The sequence below is a fragment of the Cetorhinus maximus genome, chromosome 3 (genome assembly GCF_964194155.1).
Source record: "Cetorhinus maximus chromosome 3, sCetMax3.hap1.1, whole genome shotgun sequence".
NCBI lineage: Eukaryota > Metazoa > Chordata > Chondrichthyes > Lamniformes > Cetorhinidae > Cetorhinus > Cetorhinus maximus.
Window position 1 is genome coordinate 208028570 of NC_135881.1, and position 26648 is coordinate 208055217.

Genomic DNA, 26648 nt, shown 5'->3' on the forward strand with positions numbered 1-26648 from the left:
AGATTTCTTGTCTACAGAAATCCCTTAATAGCTCATGTCAGTGATATAAATTTTTTGTTGTTACATACTCTTGCATGTCCTTTCACAATTGCACTGTACTTTCCATTCAATCATTCCTCTCCTTTCTCTTGAATTCTCAGTGCAGCCTGTCGAAGTTCCAACTCAGCTGCTGCCAACAGAAGTAGGGGGCATAGTGCCAATTCTCAAAGCAATAACACTTTCAGATATTTCAAGTGTCAGTGCATTTGTTAGCATGCATCTAGCAGAGATGATACTTTGCAGACACTCCAAGAAACATGCATTAAGGTCCCCGAGGTACAATGCAACACAATGCTCTATGCCGCGAGCAAAGCATAATCAGGGTCAGGAAATTGTGCTCACAGGCTGGCATGTCACATGCACTGCTTACTGCATGTTGAGATGAAGTGAAATGGCAGTAAAATAAGGTTGGTGCTTGTAATATGTCAGTTTTATTCATGAGATCACATGCTGAACTTTACATTCTTCGGCTGGGCTCCGTCATCAAATCGACTGAGGGGCTGCTTACCCGCCCCAAACTGTAAAAACCAGCTTCTAAAAGCTAAATTTCTGTAGCAATGATTTATTCTCAGTTGGACCTCAGAATATTCTTGATTAGAAGATAGAAATTTACCACAAGAATAGTTGAAACAAACAGTATAGATGCTTTTTTAAGAAAATCGAAATCAACACCAGAGAGAGAAACAAAGAGAAAACCTGGTGTGGATAGGGTTAGACGAAGACGGGAGGGAGGAGGGTCGTGTGGAGCATAAACGTCAGCTGAAAGATCAGTTCCTGTTTTATGCTTTCTATGTCATTCTATGTAAAATTGCCTCCAAAACCTCAAAAGGTGGGGGATATTGAGGTTTTTGAAAAGATTCAGAGGAAGTCACAGGTTATCCCTAACAATTAAGCATCTTAGTTACCCAGGGGGATGCAAACAGCTGTGCCTGCGTTGTTCAGAGATGGGTATACTTATGGATAATTTGATTGAGATTTATAAGATGATGGAGGGATTATTGTTATGATCCCCATAGAGACCAATAACTTTTAAAAAGATATTTGAATTTCCAGCGACTGAAAGGATGACACAGCAAGAGGTGGAGGCAGTGGTGGTGACAGTGTGGTACTGTCACTGGACCAGGTTCCCAGGGTAATGCTCTGGGGGCCTGGGTTTCAATCCCATAACGGTAGATGGTGAAATTTGAATTCAACAAAAAAATAACCTAGAATTAAAAGTCTAACGATGGCCATGAAACCATTGTCATAAAAATCATCTGTTTCACTAATGTCCTTTAGGGAATGAAATCTGCCATCCTTACCTGGTCTGGCCTACATGTGACTCCAGACCCATAGTAATGTGGTTGCCTTTGAAATGACCCAGCAAGCTACTCAGTTCTCAAGGGCAATCAGGGAGGGACAATAAATGCTGAGCCACCCAGCCACGTCCCATGAACAAATAAAGAAAAAGATTCAAGTTTTAAATTAAATTAAATTTAATTAAAAATAATATTGACTCAACAATATTTTTGTAGACAACATAAACTCTGGAGTACAGAAAAGTTTCCCCCATTTAACTTTTAAAACAAATGAAAATCCCCCACTATGGTTATACTTTACGCTGTCCCTTAAATGGATATTTTATTTTCCCAGAACCAGTCCAAAGCTATTTTCTGCTCCCGATGGCTTGCTCCTTTTTTCTTTTCCCAGCCAGGGCTAACTTTCATGGTGAGGGCTACATTGAAGATTCCTCCCTCTACCTAGCAGGAGAAAACAGTTCTGACCAGTACTCTTATTTCCCCCTTTTTACTGGTGTTCCATTTTAAGGTATACAAGACCATTTCGGACCAGTATTCTTATTTCCCAGTTTTTACTGCTTTTTCGTTTTGGGTAGTCAAAGCTAGGTGAATCTTCCAGCCTTGGTTAAGTCCTCAAGAACTTGGTTTCTTCAAAATGAATATGAACTCCCACCTGTTTTCCACATAGTGAATAATAAAGACAATATTTTCTCTGGTCCGAGTGCAGGACTGCCTTCCACTATCTCTCTGTCTCTCTCTCTCTCTCTCTCTCCCTCAGATTCTTGCAGGCTGACCTGTCTGTGAGGTTCAGGGATATCTTAGGAAACCTGCAACCCAATATCACAATGGCTTTCTATTGATGTTTTCTTCCTAAAGCCCATCCCAATGCCAACATGAATCACATATGCCTTGTATCCAGGTGGAAATGCTAATTAGTTATCCTTTAGACCCTCAACTCCATTCTATCTTGGGTTTAAACTGACATTTTAATTGACAATTTAAAGTATAAACTTTTATAAAACCTGACATTCCTAGCACATCCCTGTGAGACCAGGAGATTGATAGGTTACCCACAGCCAGCACAGATGGTCTTGTCATCATCTACAGATGTGAATATCTTGTACCTTCTTCCCAGTAAAACAACCTGGGACCTCCTTTAACCTTTAACAACCTAGACACACAGGTTTATTGTTGGCAGAATTCAGAACAGGTTACTTAATCCCCTTCATTCCACCTTTTTTTTTACCTTAAATTAAAGAGACAGTCCCAAAACATAACCACCTTATAAACTTTGGGTGGAATTTTCCCTTCTGGGACCAAGGCCGGGGTTTTCTGTGCCCACCGGTGTTGGACGTGTTTGGTGGGATGAGTGAATAATATGGCGTGATTGGTTTCGCAGTGGCGTGAAACCAGTTTGCGATTGTCCGCTCAGCCTGCTGATGGTGGGCCACATTACCCGCCATCGGACGTCGGGAAACTCATTGTAATACATCAGCATTTCATTATTGGGACTGGACTTGCTCCCCCCGACCCACCACCCCCTCCCTCCCAGCTGAATTGTCCGTCCATGTCAGTGGGAAAGTTCGCTGGTGTAGAACATGTGGACAACTGTGCCGGGGATTACCCATCAGGACCTTCCTCACATTGGGGACACCTGAGGAGCATAAGGTGCCGGACCCCCACAGCAACGACACACTGGAGGAACATCCATGGCCGCTGGGTGGATTCTCATGGACATGGCTCTGCTGCGATGCAGCACACAGAAGTTGGAAAGTTACCGTTGATGCTCACAATGGGTGATGATCGGGGTGGGGTGGGAGAGGAAGGGCTAGGATCGGCTGGTAGAGGAAGAGGTGTCAGCGTGGGTAATGTTGGGGGTGGGGGGAGAATGAAGGTATCAGAATGGGGTGAGGTTGGGAGGGGGCAATGAAGATATGGGGGGAGCGGGGAGATTGGGATGGGGGAGGGAGAATGGGGGGAGGATGGGATAATGGGGGAGAAGGCCGTAACTGGAGAGGTAAGTGTATGGGGTGGGTGGATGAAGGAGTTTGGAGAGGAGAGGATATGTCCGGGGGGGAGGAAGAAGTAAGAGTGGAGTGAAGGGTGGTAACAGTAATGCTGGAGGAACATGTGAAGCTGGGAGGAAGAGGTTAAGCTGGAGGAAGGAGTCAGGGAAGGGAGGGACTAAGTGGAGGTGGAGTCCAGGTTTGGGGGGCTGGAATTACTGGGGATGGGGTAGGAGTTCCGTGGGGGAGGGGACTCTGGGGAGCAAGGGGTTCTGCGGGGGAGGGGCGGTGGGGGGGGAAGGGGTGCAGGGGGTGTATGTGTAGGTGAATGTGCATGGGAGGAGTTGGATGGCTCCATGTCTGCCTCCCGAGGAGCGAACTGAGGGTGGGCGTGGTATGGAGGAAGGGTGAGATTGACCAAGGGCAGAGTGAGGCACTCGGGTGGGAGGGTGAGGGTTCGACGGTAGCGATAGGAGGGACAGCGATGGTGGTTGTTGGTGACCCGGACACAGACACAGACTCTGGGGTGAGAAGGAGGAGGTCAGGGAGGTGAATGTGGATGGGGGTGGGATCTTTGGGAAGGAAGGGAACGTGCACGTTCACCTGGATATCCCTGAATGAAAAGGATTGTGTCTGGGAGGTCACGGAGGGGAGGTGGAAGGTGATGCCGGGGGGAGGGTCAACTGTGATGGGGGAGAGGAAAGGGGTGACTGGGGGAGGGTAAAAGACAGGGGAGCGCACAATGCAGTGAAACCAGACCATGCTTGCTAAATCGAAAGGGAAGCGAGAGTCATGGTGGGTGAGGTCATGTGCTGCATGGGAGTGTGATCAGTGGGTGGGTGGAGATGCAGGTCAGCTCAGATGGACAACAGAAAGCCAACTCCAACAGGCAGCAGTGAAAATGCTCAGGGCATTGAGATGAGCGTGAAACATGAAGGATTCACGTGCATGAGAGAGTGTTTGCATGAGGCTCCGAAAAGCCCCATCACACACACAATTTTCCCTCCATAATCTTTCGTAGGCCGGCTGCTCCCTCTGAGGTGACAGGTCTTCCAGGCTGCTTATTTCCAGCTCTTCAATGGAGGAGGTGTCCTCTTGGCTGCAGCTGAGGATGTGGATGGAGCTGAGGGTCCGGCTGGCTGAGGGTGTTTGTCCCTTGGCTGAGCTCCCTATGAACCAAAGTGCTAATCCCTCCTTAGCCCCCACCTATCTCTGGCCTTCTATCCAGCTTCATCTGCTTCACCCCCCCTTAAACTGTATAAATTTCATCGCATTTCTACTACTATTTAGCTCTGAAGAAGGGTCATACGGACTCAAAACATTAACTCTGTTTCTCTCTCCAGGGACGCTGTCAGACCTGCTAAGCGTTTCCAGCATTTTCTGTTTTTATTTTAGATTTCCAGCATCCACAGTATTTTGCTTTTATCTTAGAGATAATTAGCGCATGGCAGCAGAGTCATAAACAGGAGAGAGAGAGACACTCACAGTTACGTTGAGGGAGGGATGATGTAGTACAGGATCCTCACGTGGGTGTTCACTGCCGAACTCACCATCACCACAGGCACGGTCCACATCCTCACCAGTCAGCACGATGGCACACTCCTCAAAGTGAGTGAGGAGCCTAGTGTGGACCACTCCACTCCCAGTCTGGGACCTCTCTCTGCTGAAGTAAACCAGCTTCTCCTGCATGGAAACAGATGGAGAGAGTGTGAGAAGAACACATGGCACTGAGTGGAATGTTTGTGTGGTGAGCGGAGACATGGATGGGATAAGGAAGCAAGCTCGAGAGGATAGGAGCCTGTTGGAGATGTGAGGGTGTGTGTGAGAGTTAGTGGTGTTGTTCCTTGAGGTGTGAGATCCCTGCGGATGTGTGATGGATTTGTGTGTGTTGTGTTATGACAAAGCAGTTGGTAAAAGCTGAGTTGTTTAAATCCCAAACAACTGTCATAACCTCTATTTTCAATTGGTTTGTTTGAGATGCAGGTCTGAATTCAGGAATAAAACCACCAAGCCTCAAGAAGTTTTTTAATACAAAACTAAATTAAACATTTATTAATTTAACAATAAATTAAATACATACACATGTCTATGAATTACTACCATAATAACTTTTAAACAAATCCCCAAATTAATGACTCCCAGGTAAATCTTCACCAAGGCAACAATAACCCATAGACTTTAAACAGACACCAGGCAAAAGCACATTTAACCTTACAAATTCAAAATGAGGTTTCTTGCAATGTGCTTCCTTTGCAGACACAGTTGTAGGCTTACAGGCTGGTTAGATCTTAAATGCCTCTGACTTACAGAAATTCCTTTCTGTTTATACCCTAGCTTCTCCTTTGAATGTAAATTTTCCATTGCATTACTAGGTTTTTAATTTTACTCCTCCTAACAGGAAACCCTTTCATTCCACCAATTTTATTACTGAGAAAAAATAAACACATTGCTTGGCGTCTCCCACCTAGGTGCAAGATTTCACCCACTCTTGAATGATTTATTCAACAAATGCAAATTTACACTTTACCTTCTAACTTCCTTACGTTTATCTAATTTATATCTCAAAACTACCATACATCAAAGCACCCAGGCTAGCTGGCTTTAATCCAATTAAGTCGCACTCAGACACACACATAGACTCAGGCCATACTGCATTTCCAATTTAAAAATAATTGCCAATAACATTACAGATATTAATATCTCTCCATGGCAAGTGTGTGAGTTGAGAGTGATGAGAAGAGTGAGTTAATCTGGCAGAACGGATGAGACCATTCATACTTTTGCGGCACTGGGTGGCTGTCCTCGTTTCCAGGGCATTGGTGTTGGCCACTGCTCCCCAAGCCTGGTTGGTGATGCCACTGCCCATCCTGCGGCCAGAGTGGGGGTAGGGATCACGGCAGGCCTCCACAGCATCCAATAGAAGTTCCAGTGACGCGTCACTAAACCTGGAAGCTACAGTCTTTTTGCCTTTCGTGGACATCTTGCCTCCAGCAGCCATGGGCTGAGATGTGTTCTCGTGGCTGGACTTTAAATACGGTGCCCGGTGTGACGAAGCAGCGAGGTGACAGCATGGTGGCCGATTGAGATGGAAATGGTGTGTTTCCCGGTAATGCATAAAGAATGCGATGGGTTTGGGATGGTACAGCGTGAAAACCCACCATTGCTGCCGGCGGGTAAACCAAAAGGGAGGAGAAGTGGCAACTGGACGCCTCTGGGGCCTCCACTCAGGTCTCTCTGAGGTTGTCCGACCCTTCGGGATCACCTTTGCCTGTGAGCCCTTCAGCTTCTTCCTCTGTGACTGCAGAGGGAGCAGCTGTCCCACAGAAGGAGAGGCAAAGTAAGCCAGGGCCCTCCAGGCCTCAGGTCTCCAGAGGATGGCCGCCAAGGTCATCTAAGGGCAAACTGGTCAGCAGGCTGCCTCCACCCCTGCTGTGATGTCAAGGGAGCACTTAGAAGAAGTGTTAGGGAGAGAAAAGTCAAAAAGCTCTGAATTCACAACTAGTTGCAAAGGTGCAGTATCATTGTTACACACGTCAAACTTTTGTTAATATAGTTCACATGTACTTTCATCATGTTTGCTGTGGTTCATGCACGATATTCTTTAAGCCTTTGGGTGCACCCCCGCACCTCCACCTCCGCCCCCCCCAACCATTTCTTCTTCCAAGGGATACCCCATTCCTCTGGAATAAGGCATCTTCAGGGAGGCAAAGGTCTTTGTCAGGGCCCTTGCGATCCGTATGCAAGAAGTCTCCGCCGCACATTGAGCCTTTGCCCTTCATGCTTTTATCCATTGCAAGGCCCTAGCATTGTAAATACTACATGCTGGGGTTCCACTCCAGTTGCCCATTTGAGATGACCTTTATCTCCACCCACCACACCACAATCACCACCATCACCATCCCTGGGTATGTCCTGTCCAACCAGCAGGACAGGCCCAGCAGGGGTCGTGGCACAGTAGTATTTAGTTGGGAGGGAGTTGCCCTGGGAGTCCTCACCAATGACTCTGGGCCCCATGAAGTCTCATGGCATCAGGTCAAACATGGACAAGGAAACCTCCTGCTGATTACCACGTACTGCCCTCCCTTAGCTGATGAATCAGTGCTCCTCCATGTTGAACACCACTTGGAGGAAGCACTGAGGGTGGCAAGGGCACAGAATGTACTCTGGGTGGGGGACTTCAATGTCCATCACCAAGAGTGGCTCGGTAGCACTACTATTGACCAAGCTGGCCGAATCCTAAATGAAAAAGCTGCTAGATTGGGTCTGCAGCAGGTGGTGAGGGAACCAACAAGAGAAAAAAACATACTTGACCTCATCCTCACCAGCTTGCCTGCCGCAGACGCATCTGTCTATGACAGTATAGTCAGTCGTTATGGAGATTAAGTCCCACCTTCACACTGAGGATATCCTCCATTGTGTTGTGTGGCACTACCACCGTGCTAAATGGGATAGATTTTGAACAGATCTAGCAACTCAAGACTGGGCATCCATAAGTTGCTGTGGGCCATCAGCAGCAGCAGAATTGTACTCGAACACAATCTGTAACCTCATGGCCTGGCATATCCCCCACTCTCCCATTACCATCAAGCCAGGGGATCAACCCTGGTTCAATGAAGAGTGCAGGAGGACATACCAGGCGCAGCACGAGACATAACTAAAAGTGAGGTGTTAACCTGGTGAAGCTATAACACAGGACTACATGCGTGCCAAAGAGCATAAGCAGCAAGTGATAGACAGAGCTAAGCGATCCCACAGCCAATGGATCAGATCTAAGCTCTGCAGCCCTGCCACATCCAGTCCACAAATATCCTCATCCTCAATGATAGGGAAGACCATCGTATCAGTGCGAAAGATAAGGCTGAAGCATTTTCTACAATCTTCAGCCAGAAGAGCCGAGTGGATGATCCATCTCGGCCTCTTCTGGAGGTCCCCAGCATCACAGATGGGAGTCTTCACCCAATTCAATTCAATCCAAGTGACATCAAGAAACGGCTGAAGGCGCTGGATACGGCAAAGGCTATGAGCACTGACAATATTCCAGTAGTAGTACTGAAATCTTGTGCCCCAGACCTTGCTGCGCCCCTAGCCAAGCTGTTCCAGTACAACTACAACACTGTCATCTACATGGCTATGTGAAAAATTGTCCAGGCATGACCCTTACAGAAAAAGCAGGGCAAATCCAACCCGGCCAATTGCTGCACCATCAGTCTACTCTCAATCATCAGTCATACCTCGCACTAAAGAAGATGGTTGTGGTTGTTGGAGGTCAATCATCTCAGCTCCAGGACTTCACTGCAGGAGTTCCTCAGGGTAGTGTCCTAGGCCCAACCATCTTCAGCTGCTTCATCAATGACCTTCCTTCCATCATAAAGTCAGAAGTGGGGATGTTCGCTGATGATTGTACAATGTTCAGCACCATTCGCGACTCCTCAGGTACTGAAGCAGTCCCTGTCCAAATGCAGCAAGACCTGGACAATATCCAGGCTTGGGCTGACAAGTGGCAAGTAACATTCGCACCACACAAGGGTCAGGCAATGACCATCTCCAACAGGAGAGAATCTAACCATCGTCTCTTGATGTTCAATGGCATTACCATCACTGGATCCCCCACTATCACCATCCTGGGTGGTTACCATTGACCAGAAACTGAACTGGACTAGCCATATAAATACTGTGGCTACAAGAGCAGGTCAGAGGCTAGGAATCGTGCGATGAGTAACTCACCTCCTGACTCCCCAAAACCTGTTCACCATCTACAAGGCACAAGTCAGGAGTGTGATGGAATACTCCCCATTTGCCTGGATGAGTGCAGCTCTAACAACACTCAAGAAGCTCAACACCATCCAGGACAAAGCAGCCCGCCTGTTTGGCACCACATCCACAAATATTCACTCCCTCTACCATCGATGCAGAGTAGTGTGTACCATCTACAAGATGCGCTGCAAGAATTCACCAAAGCTCCTTAGACAGCACCTTCCAAACCCACGACCACTACCGTTTAGAAGGACAAGGGCAGCAGATACATGGGAACACCACCAACTGAAAGTTCCCCTCCAAGCCATTCACCATTCTGATTTGGAACTATATCGCCGTTCCTTCACTGTCGCTGGGTCAAAACCCTGGATCTCCCCTCCTAACTGCACTGTGGGTGTACCTACACCACATGGGCTGCAGCGGTTCAAGAGGCAGCTCACCACCACCTTCTCAAGGGCAATTATGGATGGGCAATGAATGCTGGCCCAGCCAGTGATCTACATCCCATGAATGAATGAAAAAAACCTCTGATGACCCAACCCCCATGCAGCATCTCAACATCTCCACAATGAGGCTCAGCATAGTTGCAGCCAGCCATGGTAGTAGCAACATTCGAGGTGCAGTCAAACATCTTTTTCCCTCCCCCTGTCACCCACTCTTTCCCCCATAACCATTGACCCTCCAGGCATCACTTCCGACATCCCCACTGTCACCCTTAAACCCACTCCCATCACCTTCCATCCTGTCCAGGTGAGCGAAGAGGCCCCATTCCTTCCCGAAAATCCCACCCCCATAACCATCGACATGCCCACCCTCACCGTCCAATCTCCCGAATCCGCGTATCTTTCTGCATCCACTTCAACAACCCTCGGCACTCCTCCACATGACATTGTCACACCCTCACCCTCCTAACCTACTGCCTCCCACTGCCCTCTTCAACTCCTCCTACCACAGGTTCCCTCAGTTTACCCCCCAGGAATCCTCCAATGACTCCACTGACCCCTCCCTCTGAACCCCTTTCCACTCGGTAGCCCCCACCCCAGTACCCATCCACACCTTTGCACAAGCCCCCATGCTGCTTCGCAACTGCACAAGCACCGCCCGTCTCACCCGCACTCCAACAGGGCCCTACCCCCACTCCTGATCCGCACCAGCTCGCCCATTGCAAGACCCCTGCTGGATCTCCCTCTTTCCGCTAGCACTCCCAACCTCCCCTGTGCCTCCTCTAAGCCTGCACACCCACCCCACCTCTTCATTCCTCTTCCCCCTGCCTCGCCGCCCAGCAGTGTCTCCTGCTGCCTGATGATCCAGGCGCGGGGGGGAAGTGGCTGTCCCAGGAACAACCCCTCCCTGGATGCTGCTGCACAGCAAAGATCCACGTGGTTCATGATCCACCCACCCACCCAGTGCTGCACATGGCGTTCCAGGCTCCGGTTGCTGGATCCATCATGGATCCTGAGCTCCGAAGGCTCCCCCAGGCCTTCTTAAGTTAAGTCCCAACTTTTACATGCCCTGGACTGGCGTGATTTTCCGTTGGCATTGCGGGCGATCGGGCTTGGGAGGACGATTCCAGTCTGGCCTTCATCTGCATCCCATTCGTGGGATTCAAATTGGTTCCATGCCACCCTCCAGTGGGAATTGCCACCCACCCTGGCAGCTGGGAGCGGAAGATCCCACTGTCATTTTACGCCAGTGGGAAACTGATTTTTCAGCTACTGCTGTATTTCCCCCCAACCACCCCCGGTCCCCTGCTAAAGCCACTGCGGGTGGTTGGGGGTTGGTGGAGACTGGAAAATCCCCCCTTTTGCATTTGTGACATTACATTTTTATTGTGTAGACAAATGGTTTCAACGGAATAGGTTAAAAATAACCAGGATTCACAATCCCAAGTTACGTAGCGGAAGAAGTAAGTTCGATGTCAGGAGAACAGTGACGCTGTGAACAGGCTGCCAGACTGTGCAATGGGCAGAATTCACTGAATTCCTTCAAGCAAAAGCCAGCCCTGTTTCTGTCTGGGGTGGAGATCACCCTTAACAAAGGGTACAAAATTCCACAGCATGCCGGGAAAAAGCAGTCTTCCGGCTTCCTGGTCTGAAACTCTGCCCCGCACCCTCTTCCAAACCTGTATAAGCATACTCCAGTAAATATCCAGACCTATTCTAGATTTAGGTAAGACCAACTTCCACAAGATGTGACAAAGGTTGTCCACTGTAAGATGGGCACATCTGTTAATGGCTAAATTGACAGAAAATCTGTGGGCAGCAAACTCCGACAAATAACAATGAAATAAATGACCAATACTGAAATGGTCAATATTAGTTCGATGCGCAGAACTTAGAATTACATAGAATATAAAGCACAGAACTCAAGCCTTTCAGCTAAACTGGTCTATGCCAGTGTATATATTTCATATGAGCCTCCTCCAACCCCACTAAATCCAACACTATCTTTCCATTCTTCTCTCCCTTATGTGTTTATCTAGTGTACCTTTATGTACATCTATACTATTCATCTCATTTACTCCCTGTTGTTGCAAGTTCCACATTCTTTCTGTCCTGAATTCCCTATTAATTTTATATTGATGTTCCTTTTTTTAAAAAATTCATTAGCCATCCCTAATTGCCCTTGTTTAAGGGTCAACCAAATGTTGGCAAGACCAGGAAAGGACAGCAGATTTCCTTCCATAGTGGGCATTAGTGAATCAGATGGGTTTTTACAATAATCAACAATGGTTTCATGGTCATCATCAGACTTCTAATTCTAGATTTTTATTAAATTCTGCCAAGGCAGGATTCGAGCATTACCCTGGGTGTCTGAATACTAGTCCAGCAACAATGCCACTATGCCATCACCTCCTTCTGGTCTGGGTCCCCTGCAAGTGTTTATGTTTTATCTATGTCCATGTTATCAAATCCCTACATAACCTTCCAGAACTCTATTAAGTCACCGTGCAACTGTCTCTTAGGTACGACCTCTCAGTTCTGGTATCATCCTTACAGATTATTTTTACACCTTCTCCAGTGCCTCAGTATCCTTTTTATAATATGAAGGCTAGAACTTTGCACAGTGCTCTCACTGTGGTCTAACTATGGTTCTAGAGAAGCTTAAAATTGCCTCTCTACTTTTCAATTCTTTTCCCCTAGAAATGAATCCACATTTGTTCGTTGCATTTTAATCGCTTTGCTACTCTATGTCGCTACTTTTGATAATGTGGTGGTTGAGGATTAATGTTGGCTAGGAGACCAGGAGAACTCTTATCCTCTTCTTTAAATAGTGCCACAGGATCTTTTATGGGGCTTCAGTTTAACAGAGCGGGCTAAAGATGGGCAGGATTCACAATCTCAAGTTGTGGAAAGGGAGAAATAGGCCTAGGCAAAAGATCAAGATGATCTCATCCAAAAGATGGTACCTATAACAGTGCAGCACTCTCTCACCTAAATGATGGGCTCAAATCTCTGGCATGGGACTTGAACCCACACCGTAATGACTCAGGGGCAAGAGTGCTCCCCAGTGACTAGACATGTGGGATAGACTTCAACTGTAAGGAATCAGCACCTCAAAATCAATATTTCTACATGCAGTAACTTAAATGTTGTATGTGTAATTTTTTTTTAAATGACTAAATAATCTGTGAAGCAGATGCTCTCAGGCTCTTCTATTGGAATTTTATCTGGGAAATGCAAACAGCCAAAGTTGAATGGTGTTATAATAATATCCCAGAGTTTTCTGCTCATTTACCTTAAGGGATAAAAGGGAATTTTAAGAGTTTCAATTTTTGATGGTGTTATTTGTGCCAACTCTCTGAGGAGTTAAGATAAATTAACAGAAATCCACGATTGCAAATATTCTACATGGTCTTTTTTGGAAGGAATGGACTTAATGGAGCAAATAACCTTTGCTTGTCGCATACTGTATTATGTTTTTATGTTCTTAATCATGTCACAGGCAATTGGTTAGAACAACTTGGAGCTAACTGTAACCATGGGGATATCTTTGTTAGAGTTGCCTTGGTGTTAATGAATATTAATGAACCTCTCAAGGAAAGCAGCTACAAGAGTTTAGCAAACAGGGAAAGTTCAGATAGGAAAATTGACAGAGATTTATTTTTATATGGGAGAAAAAAGGGCATTGGAAAAAAAATGCTGGTCCTCCATCACACTTGGCATTCAAGCCTCAAGCCACTGTTCTTTAACTTAAATATAGAGCCATGCCAGGGATATATTTAAGCTAGAATTAACTGTGTTATTTTCCTCGAGATATTCAGACGCCTATCTGTTCTGAACTCCTTTAAGGTCATAGAACTTTGAATATTCTTGTGCGATCCTGCCTTATTATTGGTTTGCTGCAATGACACAAACTTTCTCCTCCAATATCTTACTGAACAATATTCAGCTCGGCAAGGAGGGAATAGTGTACACAAAAGTAAAACACTGCAGATGCTGGAAATCTGAAATAAAAACAGAAAATGCAGGAGAAACTCAGCAGGTCTGGCAGCATCTGTGGAGAGAGAAACAGAGTTAACGTTTTGAGTCCGTATGACTCTTCTTCTGAACTTTGCTAGACCTGATGAGGTTTTCCAGCATTTTCTGTGAATAATGAGTGATGTCGACAAAGCTTAGAACGCCAGAAATAGTTTCAACGGATAAACATTATTTCTACATATTCATGGATAGTTTTAACCTTCTTAACCTACATTGCTACTTTTGATAATTTGGTGGTCGATGATAAATGTTGGCAAAAACGGATGAGTTTGGATCGAGTGGGAAGTTAAAAAATAAAATTCAAGCCTGACCCCAACCTGCCTTGCAGCTGCCTGATATTTCCTGTTGTTTTGCACTTGAGTCCTTGAAGCTGGTGGCAAAGTGAAATGGGGTGGGGCCCAGGACATCAGCTCCATGTCATAGAAACATAGAAACTAGGGGCAGAATTTTCTGCCCAATCTCCGGTGGGCGGGGAGCTGATCCCCGCCGGAGAAGCGGGCCCTGCCGCCATTTTACATGGGGGGGCCAATTAAGGCCCACCCAGCGTGACGTCCGGCGGGAAGCGCTATGCGCTCCCTGTGCATGCGAGGGGGGGATTCCCTAAAGCGAGAGTGCGCTCTTTCACGCATGCGCACGAAAGAGCGCACATCTCCCTGAGGCTAAGTGCTGCCTCAGGGAGATCGCTGACACTTTAAAAAATATTAAAAATAGAAAAAAAAATCCATAACATGTCCCCCTCATGTGACAATGTCACACGAGATGGGACAGGTTCATAAATTACACTAAAACTTTATTAAGCTGTTTAAAACCCTGCATGAAACCTCATCCCGCCGGTAGATGAGGTTTCATGTTTTTTCTATTCCCCGCCGGGGCTCCTGGCCGACCCGCCAACCTTAAGGTTGGATGGGCAGGTCCTTTAATTGTATAATTGATCCTGTCAATGGCCTCAATTGGCCATTGACCGGTCAGCAGGCCCGCAGCTGATTTTGCTGTGCCCCCGCCTTCCTGAAAATTTAAATGGGCCGGGATGAGGCTGGGGGTTCTGCCTGATGTCATCCCGCATCATTTTACACATCAGTGAGCGGGACCCACCCCCTGCTCACCGATGGCAAAATTCTCCCCTAGGAGCAGGAGTAAGCCATTCGGCCCTTCGAGCCTGCTCTGCCATCCATTATGATCATGGCTGATCATCCAACTCAAAAGCCTGCTCCTGCTTTCTCCCCATACCCTTTGATCCCTTTCACCCCAAGAGCTATATCTAACTCCTTCTTGAAAACATACAATATTTTGGGTGCAACTACTTTCTGTGGTAACGAATTCCACAGGCTCACCACTCTTTGGGTGAAGAAATTTCTCCTCATCTCAGTCCTAAATGGTCTGTCCATTTTAGTTAACATTTTGAGTCCATTTGACCCTTCGTCGGGGCTAAAACAAATCCCCATTGTAACACTTTTTAAGGCTTGACTGAAAGGGGAGCACCACACCTGATCTGCAGTGGTTCAGATTTTCCGATGGTTCGTTTTTAAATTTTAAAAAGACCCACTAGAAAATCAGTTTCATGAGCAATCAGGAATACAGGCTTCCACACTTGCTCCAACTTGTGCTACTAGAAACTGAAGTTTCTCTGATATTCCTGATCAAGAGACAAGTGCGTGAATGAGTTCTGATTGTGTATCAGCAAAAGCAGCCAATAAAACAAGCCTTCTCCTTTCCAAGGGCTCAGTGATAATGTTACTGGGCTAGTAATCCAGAGATCTTGACTAATGCTCTAGACGCACATGCTCAAGTTGTATCATGGCAGTCGGTGGAATTTAAATTCAATTAATTAATAAATCTAGAACTTTTTTAAAAAATAGCTAGTCTCAGTAATGGTGACCCATGAAGCTATCAGTGATTGTTGTTAAAAAAAAACACCTGGTTCACTAATGCCCCTTTAGGGAAGGAAATCTGCCATCCTCACCTGGTCTATTCTCCATGTGACTTCAGACCCACAGTAATGTGGTTGACTCTTAATTCCCCCCCGAAATGGCCTTGAGAGCTGCTCAGTTGCACCAAGCCACTTTCTGTAAGTGCTCATCTGCCGCACCCAGTGTATTAATTAAACTTTATATTGATTCAATCAACTTATCATTTTAATGGACTTCTCCTCACCTAATGAGAATTGAGCCCATAATCCCACTGAAGTCATTTCTGCAACCCAAGAGGACTTGTAACTAGAAAGTGTATATTGATCTTTGTGTAAAGTTAAAGGTTTTTAGGAGTACGCTGTCAATATAAAGCTCCATGCTTGAGTGAAATAATCTTTCTTCAATTTTATACCTAGTGCAAATAACACCCCTCTGTTTTTAGAGTGAGTCTCAAAACTCCTTCTTTTCAGTATTCCATTTCTGCAGCTATGAGATAGGTTTCTGGTAAAATGCTATCCTGCAATTAGTCCACTTCAGGTCAGCTGGAATCCTCCCACACAGGCGGCTTCTTTCTAAAGAGGCTCTACTGTGATAATGTTCAACAGAACCTCCTATATGCCCTTCTACATCTGGAATGTATATCGAATGATGATCATGTGCCAAAAAGCATTTTTATATCTTGGTGCATTGATTGGCCAGTATAAATATTTCAGCCTCAAAGAAATATGGCTCCTTTTATATTTTAGTTTTTTGCCTCCACTGTCTGACCTTTGCTGCTGTTGGTTTTCGGCACATTCATTTGTAAACATACATGAGGAGAGGTCGTCAAATGAAGCATTTTAGCTAAACTATGACAAAAGGCTGATAGAGTATCAAACAGGATTTTGGGTTCAACTCTCTAAAGTGTGTCTTCAACCCACAAGCTGCGACTCAGAGGTGAGAGTGCCACTCACTGAGCCAGAGCTGAAATTCTTTGTTCTCTGCTGGTATTACTTTGCCAGATATGTTGGAAGACCCTAGAAATTACAGTATTCATGGATGATGATCAGCTTATGCATTGAAGTACCTTAACACCTGATGCTACAAGAATAGTTTAATTGTTCTCCTACACTGGTAGAGGTATCCAATCTTGTAGTTGTCCACTGAGCAATGTAAAATTTATCAAATATGAAAAATTAGCTATTGTGCTGACAGTGACAGAGAAATCTTGACATAATAGAATTAATGAATGAAAGTAAAAATGCAACCGACACTTTGCTCATTTGCACAGGACACACTGGAGGTGAAGATCAGCAAGGGCTGTGACGATTTCTAAGCAATCCTGAATGTCAAGTACTTCAGAAAGCTACATTGTAAGGGTACAAAAGCTTGAAAGATCCTTTACAAGGAGGACAACATTATCTGCAGCAAACCCATCATCAGAGCTGAAGCTTGCAGGGTGCAGGAACCTTTATTAAGTGAGCAATGGACAGATGGATGGGCAGAGTGCTTCAGTTTACCAGAGGAGATGGCAGAGGATCCCTCCCCCCTCATAAAATATGCACTTATATAACATCTTCGATGACCTCAAGATTCCCACAGTTAGCAAAATACTCTTGAAGTGTAATTGCTATTGCAATGAAGAGAAACACAGCTGCTGATTTGCAAACAGCAAGTTACCTCAAATAGCAATGGTTTAGCAGTGTTAACTGAGGGATAAATATTGGTCGGGTACACCGGGGAGAACTCTCCTGTTCCTCAAATCGTATTGTGGGACCTGTTCTGTTCACATGAGTGGGCGAACAGGACCTTGGATTGAACGGGTTTATCTCCCTATAGGGCAGCCGCAATGTTCTGCATTGATGTGTCAGATTTGATTATATGCTCAAATCTGTGTTGTAGGCCATGAATCAACAACTTTATTACTCAGAGATGAGAATTCTATCAACTGTTATGTCTTCTGGTTCCCATAAGTTCAAAATACACACATTTTTAGACTCAAAATGCTGGAGCCTCATTGAGTGTAATTCTTGCCCTTCACCATGTGGCTGGTGGACTGACACACTGATACATTGACCCAAATCTTCTGGCCTCCAGATCATCGGAGACTAGACGCATGATGGAAGATGTGGATTGGGACACTGTGGAAGTCCTGACATGTGGACCTACATGGGAATTGCCTGGGAAGTTCAATCATCTGAGTGGCAATTCCTCTGCTCCCCGGGACTCACCATGATTCCCTTCAACTCTGAGTTAGAGCCAGAGACTTTGGGCAGTTTCACGGTACTTACCTGGATAATTACCCAGGAAATGTTAGGCAGATTAAAACCTAGCTGAACACCTGGGTGACTCCACAACCAATCCCCCCAAAGTACCTACCCCGCATCACCCATCTACCCACCTTACCTACCCACTCATCCACCTACCCACCTTACCCACTGACCCACTCACTCATCCATTCACTCTAACTACAATCAGAGACAAGACATTTAAACTTAATGGCAGCTAGTGCTGTAAAAAGGGGGCATGTCCTCTCTCCCCGATTCTACTCTCCGATGAGTTCCCCGAGGGATGCTTTGCTGCACATTTCTGTGACAAAAAGGATCAGAAGATCCCGGAAGAAATGGGCAGCAACATCAAGTCGGGAGAACCTTTGCGAGCAGTGGCAAGGGTGCAGCATTACCATTGCTTGGAAGATTCAGGTAATTTTTACTCTGCACATGACTGCAGTGTAGCAGTGAATGTAGCACCCCAGGATATTATATTTATTCATTCATGGAATGCAGGTGTCGCTGGCTGGGCCAGCGTTTATTTCCCATCCCTAATTGCCCTTGAGAAGGTGGTGTTGAGCTGCCTTCTTGGACCGCTGCAGTCCATGTGGTGTAGGTACACCCACAGTGCTGTTATGGAGGGAGTTCCAGGATTTTGATCTAGCGTCAGTGAAGGAACGGCCGATATGTTTCCAAGTCAGGTTGGTGAGTGGCTTGGAGGGGAACTTCCAGGTGGTGGTGTCCCCATCTATCTGCTGCTCTTGTCCTTCTAGATAGTACAGGATTCAGGTTTAGAGGGTGCCATTGAAGGAGCCTCGGTCAGTTGCTGCAGTGCATCTTGTAGATTTATTCACATTATTAATATGGCCAGAATTTTACGCATCCCACTGGCAAGCTTCTAGGTGGTGGGGATGGGTAGGGGGGAATGTGAAATTGAAGGGATGGAATTCCCTCCGGGTTTCCATCCATCCCGACCACACAGTGATTTTACGCTGGGGCAGGCAAGGCCTCAGGCAGAGAGTCCACCCTCTCCCCAATTAAAGCCACTTAAGGGCCGTTTCCCATCCAGCCTCAACTTCTAGCCTGGCAGAAGGATTGAATTGCATGGGGGAAGGTCGAAAATCAACAGAGTTACATCTTGGGAGGGAATGCACTTCCTTTCCCCAATCTGCCCTATTCTCTGAGACCCGCTTCACAATCCAACCACCGCCCCCCTCCCCGCCACCACCCCACCACCAGGCTTTCCCTATTCTCCCTGCCCTGGGACTCCTTGAACTACTTACCTGGGCCTCCAATGCCCCAGACTTAGTGTCAGGCGTCCTCCTGCATTTCTTCTTCTGTCACTGCAGGGACTGGGGAGTTGCCGGCCAATCAGATTGGCCGGGCGGCTCTCTAAGGCAGGACTTTCTCCCGCGCGAGAGGCAGAAAACCCACCTGCAGCCGCTGAACGTTCATTCGAGCGTGAAATGGCTGCGGGGAACTTGGAGTTGGCGGGGCTGTGCTCCCCATCGACTCTGCGGATGGCTGGAAGTGAAACCCCACCATCCGAAAAATTCAGGCCCATGTGATATACTCACATAATAATTAGTTCCAGCTTTTTTATGAATAATATAACAATATAACACCAGTTAGCCCTATTAACGTACCTCACTGACTTGTATTAGGTAAGTTGTCAGAGTGCAAAATGCAGTCCATTGACCTGGAGGTGAGAAACCACTGAACAAGGCCATTTCCAAATGGCCTATAGCAGCAGCTGAAAGATGGGATGGGGGCTCCTTATTTAAATTAGCTGGAAAGAAAACTAGGGCAGTGGAAAATAGTGAGTTCAGAAGCTACAGCATCAACCGCAAACGCTTTAAAATGAAATGGCCTGCAAACTGCTAGAAACAAAAATCTATATTTTTTACATTTGAAGTAATATTTGAAGGGAAATTATTTTCAATTTACCAGTAATGCTTTGAGAATTTCTATGGGGAAACAGGGCAGTGAAGGTCGGCCAAGAACGTGATGGGGCAGAAAGTGATTTTAAATGCCCAATGTACTTTCGAAAGGTTCATGTTCAAAATATAAATCAGAATATTAAATATAAGTAGTGGGAAAGACGATGCAGCCAAAAATTCCTCTGAGGAATCGAAAGCCTTTGTTGAAAATGGCGTGCGATGAACGGTAAGATCCAACGGACTTGCTCTGCTCAGGATTCTTCTGCGATCAGCCAGGCCAAAGCAATCGCTGCCAACTACAGGTAGGTCTTTAAAATATATTCAAAATTGTTGTTGTGCAGCCAGAGATGCAGGAGTGCTCCTGAACTCCACAGCACTAACGATCACTCCACCTCACACCCACACACCTAAGTCAACTCAAGGCACACCTACTGGCTACTGCTGGTGAAGCCACTGGGTGGCATTCATCTCATGGAAAGAGCCACATTGGCTATGGAAGCACAACTAGTGTCTACAACTCACCCAAATAATGTTAGTAATTCATTACTAATTAATGACTTTGGGCCTTTTTGGATGAGGCACACTCTGCGTGTGTGTGTGAGCGTATGTGTGAGTGTGTGTGTCCCTGTGTGTGTGTGTGTCTGTGTGTGTGCGTGTGTTTGTGTGTGTGCCTGTGAGAGTTTGTGTGTGTATGTGTGTGTGCGTGTCTGTGAGTGTGTGTGTGAGTGTGTGTGTGCGCGTGTGTTTGTGTGTGTGTGACTGTGTGTGTGTGTATGTGTATGTGCGTGTGTTTGTGTGTGTGTCTGTGAGAGTTTGTGTGTGTGTATATGTGTGTGCGTGTCTGTGAGTGTGTGTGTGACTGTGTGTGTGTGCCTTTGTGTGTGTCTATAGGTCTGCGTGTGTGTGTCTGTGTATGTGTGTCTGTGAGAGTTTGTGTGTGTGTGCGTGTCAATGTGTCTGTGTGTGTCTGTGAGTGTATGTGTGCACGTGTCTGTGAGTGTGTGTGTGAGTATGTGTGAGTGAGTGTGTGTGTGTGTGTGTGTGTGTGTGTCTGTGTGTGTCAGGACACGGGGCACGTCATTTAGGACTGAGATGAGGAATTTTTTTTTCGCTCAGAGGATGGTCAACCTGTGGAATTCTCTACCACAGAAGGCTGTGGAGGCCGGATCAGTGAGTATATTCATGAAATTGATACATTTTTGGATATTAGGGGCTTCAAGGGGTATGGAGAGAACGCGGGAATATGGCGTTGAGATAGAGGTTCAGCCATGATCATATTGAATGGTGGAGCAGACTCGAAGGGCCAAATGGCCTACTCCTGCTCCTAGTTTCTATGTGCGTGTGTGTTTACCTGTGTGTATGTGTGTGTGCGTGTATGTGTCTGTGAGTGTGTGTGCGGGTGTGCCTTTTTGTGTCTGTGTGTGTGTGTCTGTGAGTGTGTGTGTGTCTGTGTGTGTGTGCCTGTGCCTGTGTGAGTGTGTGTGTGTGTGTCTGTGAGTATGTCTGTGTAAGTGTGTGTCTGTGTGTGTGTGATTGTGCCTGTTTGAGTATGTATGTGTGTGTGTGTGTGTGCCTGTGTGTATGTGCCTATGTATGTATGAGTGTGTGTATGAGTGTATGTCTGTGAGTGTGTCTGTGTGTGTGTGCCTGTGTGTTTGTGTGTGTGTGTGTGAGTGTGTGTGTGTGACTGTGCCTGTTTGAGTATGTGAGTGTGTGTGTGCCTGTGTGTGTATGAGTGTATGTCTGTGTGTGTGTGTCTGTGAGTGTGTGTGTGTGTGATTGTGCCTGTGTGAGTGAATGTGTGTGTGAGTGTGCGTGTGTGTGTATGAGTGTGTGTCTGTGAGTGTGTGTGTGTGTGTGTGCATGTGTGTGTGTTTGTAAGTGTGTGTCTGTGTTGTCTGTGTGCCTGTGTGTGTGCATGTGTGTGTGTGCATATGTGCCTGTGCGTATGTTTGTGTTTGTGTGTCTGTGAGTGAGTGTGTGTAAGTGTCGCTGTGTGTGTGTGTGTGTGTGTGTGTGTTTGTAAATTCAACAGCCGACTGCACACAGCAAATGAGATGAATGTCCAGCCATTCAGTGTTTCTGTTGCTTGAGGAAGGAATGCTGGTTGGGACATTGGGAGGACAACCAGCTCTTTTTCAAATGGTGCGATAATCAATTAAAAACACAGGCAAGACTTCAATTTAACACCTCAGCTGACATACAGCACCTTTGACAATGCAGCACTTCCTTAGTTCTACACTGAAGCATCAGCCATTTGTAGTCAGGCTTGTGACTTGGAGGTGTGAATGCTACAACAGAGCTAAGCTAACAGCAACGGACACCATTAGTTAATACTGACCTGAGTTCTTATGAGAGGTTTCTTCCATGCAATTAACATGGCATATCCCCTCTCTTACACAACTTCATCTTTGAGCTGTATTTGAACATGTTCTCACAGTTAAACTGTCGCTTTAACAGCATAACTCCTGCATGTACAACCAGTGAAACACAGAGAGGAATCTTAATTGGAATAATGTAAGGTATCATCTCAGTCAAGTCATAGATATGACATCTCAGATACTAAAGAAACAGTGGACACATACAAGTGTGGAATTCTGGGAAAATGGGAGAGATGAAAACAAACACAGAAAAACCTGGGAACGAGATATGGGCTAAAGCAAGTTTGAAAATGAGGATATAGTTGATCGTGAATTTGATGACTTCAGCATCTCTAGGAGAAGCATATTATCTTGAAGAGAATGTAGTTCTTCATGGGGATAGTGTGCGAGCCAAGGTCAGAAAGGTTAGAGTGAGATTTGAAGGAAGAGCCACAGATAACTCAAAATGGTATCTGGGGTCAGGTTGGAGGTGTTCAGCAAAGCAGGTTTTTAATCTACATTTGGTTACATCAGTATTGAGGACTATATCCTGATTGGAGGAGGCACATGTAAATCGCTGCCTCAGATGGAAGGAAGGGGGTTTACATGAAAAACGTTAGTGGGACAAGGTGAATGTGTAGCTGTTGCATTTGCCCAGAAACGTTGAGGTGGAAAGATCATTGGAAGTAGGGGTGGTAGGGTCAGGGTGTGGGGGGGGGTTGGTGGGTGTGGTGGGGTGGTGGTGGGGGAAGCCACACAGATCACAGCAGAGGGGAATCTCCAGCTGAGGAATGGGAAAAAAATATTTTTGAAGCTCGGTTGTGGATGGAGGAGCCACTGGAACAGATTCAATGGAAAAAGTGTGAAAACGAGACAGAATCTTTACAAGGAGGAAAATTACTTCAGATAGTTTTGGGAGTTGAAGGGGTAGCTGTGCAGATTCATGGAATTTCGCCACTAATATAAAGAGAAGTCCAGCAGAGGAAGGGAGGAATCAGAGATAAACCATATAATATTGAGGGCTGGGCTATAATCGGACACAATGTGCTGAATTTCACGCCCATAGCGGTGACCCCCATCTACTGGCCAGAAAGCTGGTGTGGCCATTTTCGGAAGCTCCGTCAGGGCTAAATTCCCACCAGGCAGTCCACTTCCTGCCAATCGGAGGGCTGGCAGTTTTTCAGTTCCAGCAGTGCCACCCGGGGCAGTGGCCACTACTGGGACTGCAGGAAGCCCACAGCAGCATCGATGGATGCTTAAAGGAAAGGTAAATCAGGCGGATTCACCAGAGCCAGTCAGGCAGGCCCTGGTGGGGCTGGGTCAGTGTGGAGGGTAGGGGTGATCTTTCAATGGGGGAGGGCCTTGCTGCTGGTGGGGCACTCCATGGGGCACAAGATACCCAATCAGGAGAACCCTTGCACCCCGAGCCCACAGACAGGCCGCCAGTGTATACCGGGTAGCCTGCCACATGATATGGCCTTCCCCTTTGTCCCTGACAAAATTCCCCCAGAGGCAGGATGAGGCTCTTAATTGGCCACTTAATGGAACTAGAGGCTGGAAGGCCAACCTTGGCCTTTCTCGCCCCTGATTTAATCCGGGTGGAGTGGGAAAGGCAACAGATTCTCCACCCTGCACCTTCCTGACTGATTATATACCCCTCCACCTCCTAGCCCACTCGTTCTGCCCATAAAGTCCGTAGCCAGAGTCTCTGTTATCTCCCTTCTGCAGTCAAAACTCCTGCAGTCAGCTAGTGACTTATCGACCTTGAACCCTGATATTTATCTTTTGGCACAATTTCTCTTCTAAAGTTATCCTGAACACTTACTGTGTGCTTAGTACACCAAGATTCTCATTTCTACCATCCGTTGGAAAAGAAGACAAGACAGGTTATTTATTTCATACCTGCCAAATTTTGATCCTGCACAATCTTTCTTATCACTGAGCAATCCGATAGATTCTTCAATTATTTTGTATTTTTTATATGCTTATATTGCTACAATGTCATGAACCGATATAGAAATTAATTAAATAGGCTAACACCTTTATGTCTAGAGTATTAGACTGCAAGGGTGAAAGTTGTGCTGCAGCCCTACAAAGCCCTGGCTAGACCACACCTGGAGAATTGTGAACAATTCTGGGCACACGAGGATATAGTGGCCTTGGAGGGAGTGCAGTGGAGATAAAAGTAATCTAAAGTTATAATAAGAAATTACACAAACTGATGTTGTATTCCCTTGAAATGAGAAGATTAAAGAGTGATTTGACCAAACCTTTCAAGATATTAAGGGGAACAGGTGGGGTAGAGAGAGAGAATCTAGTTCCGCTGGTTGGAAATGAGGGCACCTAGTCAGAAAATTAGAATCAGGAGTGAAACTAGGAAACACTTCTTCACACAAATGGTGGTAGAAGTTTGGAACTCGCTTCTGCAAATGGCAGTTGATGCTAGATCAACTGTTAATTTTAAAATTGAGATTGATAGATTTTTTGTTATCCAAAGGTATTAAGGCATTTGGGCAAAGACAGGTACATGGAGTTAGGTCACAGAACAGCTCTGATCTCATTGAATGGTGACCAGGCTTGAGGGGCAAAATGGCCTCCTCCTGTTATATGCTCACATAGACCGAGACTTAGCTCCTCCGGTCCCCTGTGGGACAATGGGTAGCAAGACTCTGTCACTGGCCCTGGTCCATCACAATCTCTTTCTCTCCAGCCCAGGTTTGTCCCCCTCCTGAAGGTCCTCCTGAAATGTACTTCATCAGATCTAGGTTGGCTGATCCCGTCTTCCTCTTCCATCTGGTGGTGTCCATTCTACTGTCACTCTGGTGGGGCATTCATCCAGGAGGTGAAGTCTGTGTCCTGCCAGTCTCCGTCGTCTCTCCATCATGATGCCCCACAGGTGCCCCTTTCCAGTTCTCTATAGCACTTCTTCGCAGGTGATGCTGTCTCACCATGTGATGCCCAGGATCTTACCTAGTGAAAGGTGGTGAAAGGCGTCTAATTTATGTGACACCTTTGCTGTTCTCTTCTATGTCTCGTGAGCATAGATTGTAGTTTATATTAATATGGACCATGTAGAGTCGCAGCTTCATGGTTGCGTTGATGGTGTTGGACGCCCAGACTGTGTGGAGCAGCTAAAAGATTGATGCTGCTTTGCAGATTCTTGTTTGGATGCTGATCGCTGAATCACCCTCCCTGGAGGTGTTGCTTCCTAGGTAGGGGAAGTGGTCGGCATCCTTGATGTTCTGGTCCCCGATGTAGACGAGAGGGCCTTGTTGCCGTCCAGTCATCATCATCTTGTTCTTCTCGCAGCTGATGCGTGGACCAACATTGTCATTGCGGCTCTGAAGACTGGTGGTCATGTCTTGGAGAGCGTGATTCTTCAGGCAGCAAGGCAAAATCATCTGTGAAATCCATGCCTTCAGCCAGTGGTGTTGCTATGGGATGTCATAGTCTGTGCCCACCATCGCCTTCTTCATGGTGAAATCAATAACCAAGAAAAGGAATGAGGAGACTATGTGGCCTTGGTGTGATCCTGTGATGATGTTGAAGAAGCCCATGATGCCTATGGAGGTCTTGATGAGCTACAAGGTTTTGAAGATGTTAATATACGGCTCTGAGGTGCCATGCTGCCTTCTGATGTACCAGAGTGACTGCTGACATACCAACAAATGTACGGATGGCAGGACACTACCGACAGATGAGGAGGAGGAGGCGAGGTGGGTGGAACACTTTCGGGAGACCATCAACCAGCCCAGCCCCCACTCCACGTTCAAGTTCGATGACAGCACCACACCTCGGCAGCTTAACATTAACCTGGAAGAAACTGCTAGATCAGAGATCCAAAGAGCCATCAAGAATCTGAAAAACAACAAGGCACCTGGAATGGACGAGATACCAGCAGAGCTTTCAAAGCACGGCAAGGACTCTGTCACAACAGATCTCACGGACCCTGTCCAACGAGGTCTGGACTGCAGAGGATGTTCTGGATGACTGGAGGCGAGGAGTAATTGTCAAGCTTCCAAAACAAGGGAACATCAGCGACTACAACAACTGGAGGGGCATAAAGGTGCTCTGAGTGCCTGGCAAGGTCTTCAGCATGGTGCTCCTCAACAGATTGAAAGTATAAGTGGACAGTGCCCTTTATGAAGAACAGGCAGGTTTCTGGGGTGGCAGATCATACAGCGAGCAGATCTTTATGCTCAGGAATATCATAGAGCAGAGCCTAGAGTATCGGAAGCCACTTGTTATCACCTTCATGGGTTTCAAGAAAGCTTTCAATCGCATGCATCAGCTGTTGTTAATCTTTTCATAATTTCTTTTCGACTTTCCAATCTTCCTTCCCACCCCCTTCAATGCTTCTTATATTCCTAAGCATTGTTACCCCTAACTTTATCGACATGCTGCCCTTTTAAGTTTCAGTTTAGCTTTAATCTCTCTATTTATACACAGGATTCTATCCCTTAATGTTCTCCCTTTGCACCCGATAGAATGTTGCACTCTATCATCACGTGGTTGAAAATGTTCTACTGCTGACCTGTTGGCCTGTTTACTAACCTTTCTGCTCAATAAGCTTGGCCCAGATCTCTCCTTACTTCATTGAGTTTTAAGCTTTCTTCAATCCAGTTCTCTTTCCTT